Source organism: Numenius arquata, chromosome 1 (assembly GCF_964106895.1).
Source record: "Numenius arquata chromosome 1, bNumArq3.hap1.1, whole genome shotgun sequence".
Lineage (NCBI taxonomy): Eukaryota > Metazoa > Chordata > Aves > Charadriiformes > Scolopacidae > Numenius > Numenius arquata.
The window spans coordinates 33,370,026-33,381,150 of record NC_133576.1 but is presented as its reverse complement, the minus strand read 5'-3'; positions in this window follow the sequence as shown (position 1 = coordinate 33,381,150).

Genomic DNA, 11,125 nt, shown 5'->3' with positions numbered 1-11,125 from the left:
CAGCGACATAGTATTTACAACACTTACGTGGTAACCTCACTGGGGCAGACTTCTGGAGGAAATACTCAACACACAGTACCTTTCAAAAGACTCAGTATTCATATCAGGACATCTGGCAAGACCATGTCTATTGGCCAAGCAAATCATTAGACAGATGACTAAGTAGCTGTCCAGTTAAAAGTTTCTTGAAGGAAAACCGTATGCAAATTTCTTTGCAAAATGGACACACATTTAACTTCAATGACAGCATTTGTTACATACTACTACTTTACTCAAAATATACACATATTAAAAGTTAATTTAGGTAGGAATTTGAGTACAAGAAAGTTTATTTCACTTATTCCTTCAAGAACATCCTTTGGTGCATCAAGTTTTGCAGATTTTTCTGCAAGAGTTCTTCTTCTATAAAACTAATTTTTTAAACAACACTATAAGCTTGCACAGTAATTCTTAACTGTCTCCTCCCTTCCTAAACCACCAGCAATTAAGCACTTAGATGATGATCATTAGGGGGAAAAAAAGACACTTTATTCATCTATATGAAGCACATTGTAGCAAAAAAGATAAGTTATATCTATAAACCATTACCTTATGGAACATATACTAAACAGGCAGTTGCTGCTTCTTGACCAGGCAACTCTCATACTGATCCCAACGGAATTTTACCCTGATTAATTACTTGCCAGCTTCACTCACAGACAAGTTTAGGCAGCACGGAGGCAAAGGAGAGAATGAGGAATGTAATGCTTTGGCATAAAAACAAGTTCTTCTTAAAGGCAAAGTATCTTTTCTGTAATTATAATATTGAACTTAAATTAGATTTGGATTTTTTTTTTTTAAATTGGCTACTTAAACATGTGAAATTTAGAAACCCTCCACTCATTTTTCTCATGAAGATATTACTATTTTCTTAGATGGTTTTACTTGGTTTTTCATGTTCAGTGACAAAACCAATTATATGGAACTTTGGGTCAAAAGCATCTGAGTTTGAGTTTGTTCTAGAATTAGCATTAGCTGCGCTCCTCAAAAACAGCAAGGAAAATAAATTAATAAGTAATGTATTTTATCGTGATTATAACCACCAGTTTCACCAATGGATTGTATGGTTGCCTTCCAAGCACAGCATAGCAGATATCACTGGATTAAGCTTTAAATTAGTATCTACACCTTTACAATAGTAAAAAACCAGCACATGCACATACACCCAGTATTCCTCAAGAGCACAGAAAGATGTAGTTATCAAAGACAGGTTGAAGTTTGCATACGTTTGCTGTTAATTCCTAAATGCTGGGGTGTCCTTCAGTGTGCTCTGATTTGTGCAGACTATGACAGATAACGAGTTATCAAAAATGCCTGAGTACCAGCAGGGTAGCAGGCTGCAAAAATTAATTACCAAGCTCCCACCCACAGGTTCAGTCTACAGCGGTCTCATCCTTATGTGGTTAGGCAGATTAATATTTTCATTAAGAAGTGAATCCCCAAAGCCTCCATGCCCCAGGAGGCAACAAGGACCCTTTAAGTGGCCTGGTTTAAAGATCGTGCTCTGCTTCCTCCGGTCTCCTGCCGGGTAAGCTGGGGAGCAGAAGGAATGAGGCAGTGTACAGACATGAGTTACCACAACACCTGCATTAACAGATTATGCTGAAGCGTGTGTTAACTGTAACATTCAAGTACTTTTTATTAAGTGTTACAAAATATATACAATCTTAAAATACACTGCATTTCACACACGGTTTGTAAGACCTCATTGGTATCACTACAGCATCGAATAGATGACACACTTCCTATCGAATCAGCAGATCAGAAAGTTAGGAAAAAACACAACTACTCTACTTCAGATTACAATCTCTTTCAACGCCCCACTGCTTAAGGCTGTATTTTCTACTACCTGAGTTGATTTTGTTAACCTCATGAGCTTTTGAATCTCCGTGGTGGTGGGGCAGAGAGGAGTGATTGTGCACGCTTTTCAAAATACACAACTAGCAAGAAAAACGTTGGTAGTCACTTTGTAAACTTTGTATTTTTGTATTAAAAATACATAAAAGAAAAAATTGGGTACTTACAAAATTGAATACAGCCTACTTAACAATCTTGGATCTAAAGTGAGAACAGGTAAAAAAAAACCAGCACTTCATTTCATAATATACTTCAGTTTCACCACACTTGAAAGTCATGCAAAACATGATGCCTGTTTCTTCATGTTTATACCACTGTTATGTCACCAATCTTGTGTGCGACGTCATACTATAAAAAGAAAGAATATCATTAATCTATATTACAAAGAGTCTAGATACTGTAATATAGAGTAATTAAATGCATGATTCCAATCATCACCCAAGTTATGGTCATTCAGATTAGAGTCTTGCAAAGAACCAGTGCAGTTGTGTAGCAAATTGACTCCATTTATCAGTGGACTTCAAATGACTGTAAGCTTAACTTAATACCAAATTTTTAGTATCTTCACTTAGGTTATTTGATAATCCTCGTGGATTTCCCAGCGCATACCTACTGCCATCAATTTTTTGAAGTATCTGTTAAAGTCTCCTTAGGTGTCCCTCTCCTCAGTTTCATACCAGTAACTTGAATTATCAAAGACCCACACGTTTTTGTTGTTTACTGTAATAAAAACTCAGTCTTCTCCAAGAATCCTGTGACTCGTTCCAATCAGCATACTTGATTGTTTCACTGTTTCCTTAAAGGTCAGTTCTAATTCCTTGGCTATTTTTGTTGACTTTTTCTGGAGATACTTTCTTGCAGAAATTAGTAAAAAAAATTCATTGTTCCAGTTACAGTTCTTTATCAGCTCTGTGTTCTTTTACTCAATATTCCAAGACTGATATTGTAAGAAAAATGATAACTAAGCATTTTTTCTACCACTCCATGCTGCAAAACTGCCTTTTCTATATGCTGCCTATACTCAAACTCTGCTGTCACCAATATTAATTTTCCAAACATGAAATTAATATTCCTAATAGAAAATAACTCATCCCAACTAATAATCCACAAATGTGCATGGATATATTGCATTTACTGGAAACATCTAATTTTCTAACCCCACCATTTCAACTTATTACAGACTTTTGTATTATTATACCCGTCCTCACACATTTTTACAACGTGCCTCAATGCCACAATAGTTTCTTCATAAGACCAGTAATTAAAAAACTGACTCAGGCTTCCTCAGTAGCATCTCACTTTCTGCCCTGCAAACTGTCACGTTGCAATTAGAATTACACATCAAATAAAATCTTTCAGCTGCACACGACAGCAAAAATAATCAAGTACCTTCACAAAACCTTGCTTGGAAGCGTAACTTAAATCAGTACCAAGTACTGCTTGGCATTAAATCACCACATTTGCCTTCTGTTTAAAGCTATTATCTAGCATGAGAATTTGTTTTACAACTTCATTCTGGCTATTTTTATATATTTTTTTTTCTATATTTTATATATATTTTTTATATTCTTTTAAGGGACGTAATGGTATAAAAGTGTATTTTCGGGATCAGTTATCTAACATTTTCTCCATCCTGGAAGATTTTGGCAGCTTTTTTTTTTTTCTCCTGGAACTTATTTTCCACCCTACGCTAATATCATTTATCTTCAGCTCTAGTATCACAGGAACAAGAACCCCAGTACCAGCCTGAAATTGTATTTGATCAAATTAACTGATACTCTATAAGAGGCATATTAATTAGGACTAAACACTGAGGCAAGAAGTCTCCTTTCTTCCTATATTCCAGTCTTTGCACCACAGCTAGCACAGCACTCCTATTTCTGACCTCTTGCATTAATAGCTCTCGAACAGATAACTAGTCAATAATTAGTAAACATGTGCTTTCTAAATAAAGATTAAACTGCTCCCCTCACAGTTCATCCTATCCCATTCCATTGGAAAAGCCTGAAGAGACAGAGCTCTTGCACACCAAAACGTTCATAGATTTAGCTGTTCTCAGGGAAAAGGCAGGCAGGCGAGCAGGGGCTCACGGAAGGATGGCTCTCCATCACACACGTCCCGTTCACTCCCTTTCGAAGGGAGACAAGAGACAATTAACATACCCTACTTCTGAAGAAAAAAAAGTCTGCTATATGGCACACAGATGAGCTGGGACAGGGTGAGAGCTTTTGATCCCTCTGTTGTTTGGAAAAGCAGAAGTTTTTTAAAATCATATCCTTAAATGAGCTAGAAAGGCGAAAGGGAACAAATGCAAGGTAGTACGTTCTCCCTTGCCTGCACTGTCCTGATACTTTCACTCTTGATTTTCTTCTTCTTTCCTTCTCATCTAAGTAAATCCCTACCAAAACAAACCAATTAAAAAAAAAAAAAAAAAAGTAAAGAAAAACGCAGTCTGGGAAGTGAACCCTAACATGCAGCTAGAGGTTATTCACGCAGCTGTAATAAAGAAAAAAAAGTAATCCACCCACCAGTGTTGTAACCTATAAACAAGATGTGGTAACTCTTTCGGATCTTGCAAGGAACAGTATCAATTAAGGAGAAACTGCTGTCGCCCCAGGTACTTGCAATCATAACCTTATTACTTTTAAGCTGGAAAAACAGGGACCAGTCTGAAATACAATGTATGGTGTATTTAATTTAAAGTGCCTAATGCCTAAACCAGAGATAAATGAGTAAAGTGGTTAGGAATAAAAACTACAATAGAAAAGATCAGTAAAAGGAATGACTTTCCACAAAAGCATGTTCAATAGCAACATACTATACTCAAAAAAAGGGAAAAACCGTCTAAAAATCCATCTTGTTCCAGCAGTGAAATAAATCCAGCAATTAGAAATAAAAAGGTGGCATGTAATAGAAAAAAGGTCAGCCACGAATATAAGAGGGAAGCTGTAGGCAGAGGAAAGTCGTTTTTAAAAAAAAAAAAAAAAAAAAAAAAAGAGTAAAAAAAGAGTAATTTGTTGCTGACAAGGAGTTTTACATCTCTGTTTACGTATCTCAGCCTGGCAGTGTAAGCGTACACAGCTAGGTACCTCCAATATCAGTAATGATGAAGCGAAGTACTCAATACAACTTGATTCTGTATTTGCAAAATAAATAGGATGAACTCCCTTACCCTGAGAATACTTCCCAACACACTAGTACATGAGCAGCAGAGAACAGCAGGGTGGTGAGGGAGCCCCGACGGGCCCAGCTGAGTGACACGGGACACCAGCCCAGGTGGATACTCTCTCCTACACACCGTTGAGTGGAAGGAGAGAGAAGCCTCCTCCTTCCGAGTTGATGCCAAGCAGGCATCCAAGCTGGGATCTCTGAAAAAGTCTCCAGAGGAAACACGTTTCCCCTTGCATCGGCAGTGGGCTTTGGGGGGACGTTTCACCCTCAAGAAGCTGCCTAGTAAGATCTGCCCTACTATTATTTTTACTGTAACTTGAAATACCCAGGTAGTGCTAGAAGTACTGGGAAGAGTGACTATTGTCAGGATAGTATTAAAAAAACAGGAAACAGCAGGAGACAGAGACAACCACAGATGTTCTGACCAAGCTAACTATCTTTAAATACATATATTTGAAAATTTTCTGTGATTATGACAGAAACGAAAATAAATACTACATGGGCTGGTGGTGAAGAGTGAAAAGACTCATCAAGGACAGCTTTAAAAAAATGAGTGTGACAGGAAACTCTAGTTCCAAAACTCCCTAGAAGTCAACAGAACTATCTCAGTTCTAACAGATGTGAAAGCCGAGGAATAAGGAGAGGATGTCACCGTTTGAAATAAAACCAACCAAACAAATCACACGGCTAAGTCATGACAGAGCCAAGACATCAACTCTAATCCTTCACTTCATTAATCAAACTCCCTTGCCTTGGGATTCTTTTACTATTGTTGTTATTGTAGGTGAGTGATTTTCTGTTAGCCACGTCGAGCATGAAAGACGTCCTAAGCTTCCGTGGACATCCAGCTACTTTTACCCGCCATGTACAAACCATAAAGCCGGCAGCAAGTTAACTAGTTAATACGGTTGGCGCAGACACGGGATGTTGTCAGAATAAAATTCACACGTGTAATATAATGACCCAATTTTCACCGGCAGTTGGATACCCCACTCAGAGTGCTGATTAAAATCCTAGGTGCCCAGGTAACACCAGGGGCAGGGGAATTATGCTAATTCAGGCAAGAAAAAAAGGACTGTTGAGCATAAAGGCTCTAACAACCCTTCAAGCTCTTTCATCTAGAAATAAAGGATTTTAGTGGGTTGTCTGAGATTCCTGCCTGCCCACCCAGTTCACGCACTATTAAAAAAATCACATTGATATGCATATATCATATTTAAATAATACACCTAAAATACTTCAAGTAGCAACATAGCCTTGATTTTAAAAACATGTAATTGATGTTTAGAACTTCAGTGCCTTTCAAGTATGCAAGTCTAGCATGATCAGAACTGTTATCTGCACAAGAATCACAATTTTCATTGTCTTGCTCCTAAAAGAAAACCAACAGATACAATTATGATATATCTAAGGGGTTTTTTTTATTTTTTTTTTTTTTTTACTGAATGAGCTGCAAATGAAGAAACACCACTGGTGACCTTAATTTCAGTCTGAGGAAAATAGACAGTTTAATGACCAAGTCTAAGCTCTGATTCGTAAGAGTCAATCAGGCTTCACTTTTTTTTTGGTAAATGAAAGGGATGTAGAAGTACGTACTTTCAGCCTATCGATAGTGTGTATAAAGGTAAAATGGTGAGGAACACTATATTTATTACTGGTGAAACCTATCAGAAACTACATTCATACCTCAGCCGTACCTTTCCTTTAGTGACCTCTCTACAGTTTACAACTTTTTGTAAGAGTTTATACAGAAAGTGTCTTAACTGATGCAGACTACAATAACCATTTTCTTACCTAAATTATTTCCCTAAGCAAGCAATAAGAAAATAACTTTCCAGCACCTAAGAAGGTTATTATGCTTTCTGTTGGAAAACCTAACATTTCTCAGGAAGTCCCTGCAAGCCACCGCAGAGCCGCCAGGTCACGTTGAGCCGCAGAAGGGGACTTGGGCTGCCCAAGCGCCAGCCGCAAGAGGGTGGTCCGTATTCCCAAACACAAAATTTATCGCTTTGTTTCAATACAAACTGCTCATATTTAGCCATAATTTTTTTTTTTCCCAAGTGGGCTGAGACAGTATGGGAGATCACAGCTTTTTTTTTTTTTTCAGTTCTGTGTTTTAAACACAGTGAGTTCTCTCATCTTAAATAGGGATACAAGGTCATTAAATTAAATAGGTTACCTAAAGAGGTCACCCAAACCACAACTCAAGTCTGAAGCAAGAGCAAAAAACATTGCAATTCTTAAGCAATTTCATATTGAATTAAAGAATACAAGGACAAAACCAGGGCAAGATCAAACAGTTCATTTGAAGCTGTGTCCTTTTAGCAAGTTGTAATTTTTCCTGCGTACCAAGAAACAGGGAAAGATATATTAAATTATAGTAATTGTAAGCTTTCTTTTGTATTTTACAGCTCTTACAGCTTCGATGAACTGTTTCTGCTCTTGACAGTCACAGGATTGGAAGTGACATGGAAGGGCATTTTATTTACCCAGATAAGAAGTTCAGTGCTAGCAGCCACAACATAAGCTTTTTGACATGTTCCCCGAACCACCAGCTGTGCCCCAGAGTTGTCATCATCTTTAGCAGTCACAAGCGATTCAGTAGTTTTACGGATTACCATCAGTTGCCTTTATTTCTGATCTAAAGGTATCAGTTTCCCTCCCGAGTTATTCAAGTAGTAAATGGAAATCTTAACTGTAGGAAATCAAGATAAAATTATTACTTAAGTAAGGCACAGCAGAAATGTTTTGACTTTGGCCAATATTTTCCCAGAAACACCACCACCATGTTGAGACGACTAGCGAGTGAGTCATCTATGAGTCACTGCTGCTGATGGTCGCAATCGGAGGCCTTGAACACGGGGAACGGATGCTCTGCTGCACACTAACTTCTGTGAAATTTTACTAATCCTGACTGCTGTTCCACAAGTAAAACGTTACCAAGTGATATGAAATAAGGATTCAGATTCCTATATGGGATTATAGTTTCACTTAGAAATCACAGAGCAGGCCAAATCATAAGCTCTGAAAAAGGTGTTACTTCACTTGTGAGGCAGTGACCAGCCACAAGAAACAAAAACTCAAGTTTCTTTCCTGTTCACACAGAATGCAATTTGCAAAACTGACATAACTGGAAGCCATTATACTAATGGTACTAAATTACTTCTATAGCTCCTTACCATCTGATTTAGTATTCCTCGATACCACGTTCTGAACGAGTTGCTACCTAACCTCAGTACCCACTGCAACCCTGGAGATGTTTGTGCACAGAGCACCAAGAAGCCATGCTGTCACCTTCTGTCTGGAACCTTTAGGAGACTTTAGTCTACAGACCATTTCTTTATATAGTATTACTAGCGATAACATAACCAAAACCAACACACGCAGAAATTACTTCATGGTAGGAAGAATACAGGACCCTGCAATTTAAGCAATGAAGATATGCTGGCTACAGGTATACAAGCAATTCTAAATGCAAAAACGTTTTGCAGACTAATCTGAAGCTCCCTACCTCTGATGCTCCTGGAAACCAGAGCAGGGAAAGGCTTCAGTAAGTCTGACAGTTCAATTGTGTTTTCAAAACACAGATCCCTCCTACAAAATCCCCCACAAACCGATCAGACTCGCCGTTTTCTACTCCCCATTTTGCAATTTGGAAAAGTACTCCAGGAAACAGAGTCAAATACCCTTCAGGTACAGCACCTGGCTTCCAGCCTGCCTGCCTGCAGCTGGCAGAACCACAGCCGCCAGCCCTGAAAAGTGGGACGACTGTCACCGCGTCACACAGGCTTTCTGTGCTTCCCAGCGGACATACCGCTTCCAGGGGTTTCTCCCTCCCCAAAGAAAAAAATTAGATTACTGAAGGTAAAATGATGTGCTTTCAGATGTTAACATCTCTTCTAGTATTGCCGTGGTTTAAAACTGTTACATAATCAAGTCGTGTAACCAACACGTTCAACTTCTTTATAGAGCTACTCCCTTCCCCTCCCTCCTGCCATCTAACAATCCTGACATCAGACAGGGTTCCTCTACAGGAGTTGTGTAACTTTCTAAATGTTTCCTGAATAATGTGGTAGAGCTGTCCTTCATCTAGCCAATGCTATTTAAATAAAAAAAAAAACCACCCACAAAAATATGCAAAAAAAAAAACGCACCCAAAAACAACAATAAAAAAAAAAAGAGGAAATTTCAACGAGGACCAAGCTAGCAGCTTGGCTTTGCATATTTAAAGCAACCTGAACAATACTCAGCACCTGAAAGTTGAAGTCTTTCAAAACTCCAACTTACAAGGGTAACACTAACATTGACTTACAATCTGAAAATCAAAGGATCCTTAAAGGATCCCTATTTTCAGAAACTTGACTTTGAATGGAAGTCAAAAGCAGAGACGATGCAATCCTCCAGGCCAGTTTTCTGCTAGAGTGGTTATTTTATAAAATTAAAGGTTCATATTCTTCTCCTGATAGCTGAGCCTGTAACATTCTGCAAAAAGCCTAAAGCAAATTAAAAAAAGCAACAGAATCTTTGTAACTCAAGCACACACATTATTTTTATATTAAGATGCAAGTATTCATGTTGTGCAATCACCTATAATCATCTCCACAAATGAAAGGTAATTTTAGAATAAGCTGAGACTCGGAAAGGTAGGCAACACTCATAGCTTCTTTCACTCTATGTTTGCTTCTGCTCCTTGATCAGCTATTTTCTGCACAAACTTTTAGTTTTGTTTTATGGATTTTACACACAAGAAAGCAAAGCTAAGTCTCTAGCATTAACTGTTTTCTAAAACAGTCTAACAATTAATTGCCTATCAGCATTATCATAGAGCTTTAAAGAGCCCACACTGCTCCATCTGAGAAAGGAAGAAATAGTAAGCCCAAAGTAGACAGTCAATCTAAGACGTTCAGACAAAAAACCCCAGCAAAACAGACCTTTTAAGAAACTTTATCCAAGGCATTGTCTAATACATATATGAAGACAACAAAGGTTTTGTCAAACCATCACATCACGAGTGCCTCTATTCTTTCAGAGCGTTCTCTGGAACGCACTAGCCGATTTGTTGGAATTCCCACAGACAAGCTGGAGGTACTCAGCTTCTCTAATTCACAATCATCTCATCTCCAAACAGAAGACCTGGGGCAGCTGAGGCACGCAAGTGGCATCTGTGACAAAACTGCCACCTTAGGAAAGGATGGAAGTCTTGAGCTTAAGTCTTGACATTAATGTTAAAATGGCGTAGAAAGGTTTCTTAGATCTCTACGAGTCCAGAAAAATCTCAACCTTCATTTTTATTAGCTTCCCTTTTGCATTTAAGCACAACTCTTAATTTGAAATAGAAAAAATTCCTGAACATTTTTCCACCGGTACTCCATTTAACTTCATATGCTTGCACACATACGCATTAAACAGGTTTTTTATATATACACAAAGTAGTAACTGAAACATCTGGCATGGCACAGGTATACATTAACATATGAGAATATGCATACATTAGAACATATAAAGATATGCATATATTATGAAGAAACGTAAGCTAATTAGGCCTTCAATGATATAGGTGCCATTAATGCAAACAGAGACTGTGCCAGACTTTGTTTCCTAAAACTAAATACGTGCCCAAGATGACACTGGAGAAATTGCATTAATCTTTGGCAAAATTACAAGGGCAGTAATCAGGTGGTTTGCAAGGCCAAGGGGTAAGGAGTATCTCAAGTCAATTTTATTTGAATCAAAAAAGATGCCCCTTAACTGACAGTATAGAACCAGGCAACAACATGCTTTGAGTGCTGTACACCTGCTTGCTTGAATGTTACAAGATAAGAATTTATCAGTTTCAGGAATTTTTGGTTCTACCTAAAATAAAGGGGGGTAAAATTTAATCAAAAGTCCCTTTCCAGCCTTATGCTTCAGAGTAACTGTTGGGATCACTCCAGTACGTTTTTAAAATGGATCACTACATTTGTGTATCTACCATTAGAAAACACAAATAAGTGCACGTTTTAAAATATCTAAAGTTTTACTTCCCTTAGAAATTAATGGGGGCAAAAAAGCAAGAAAT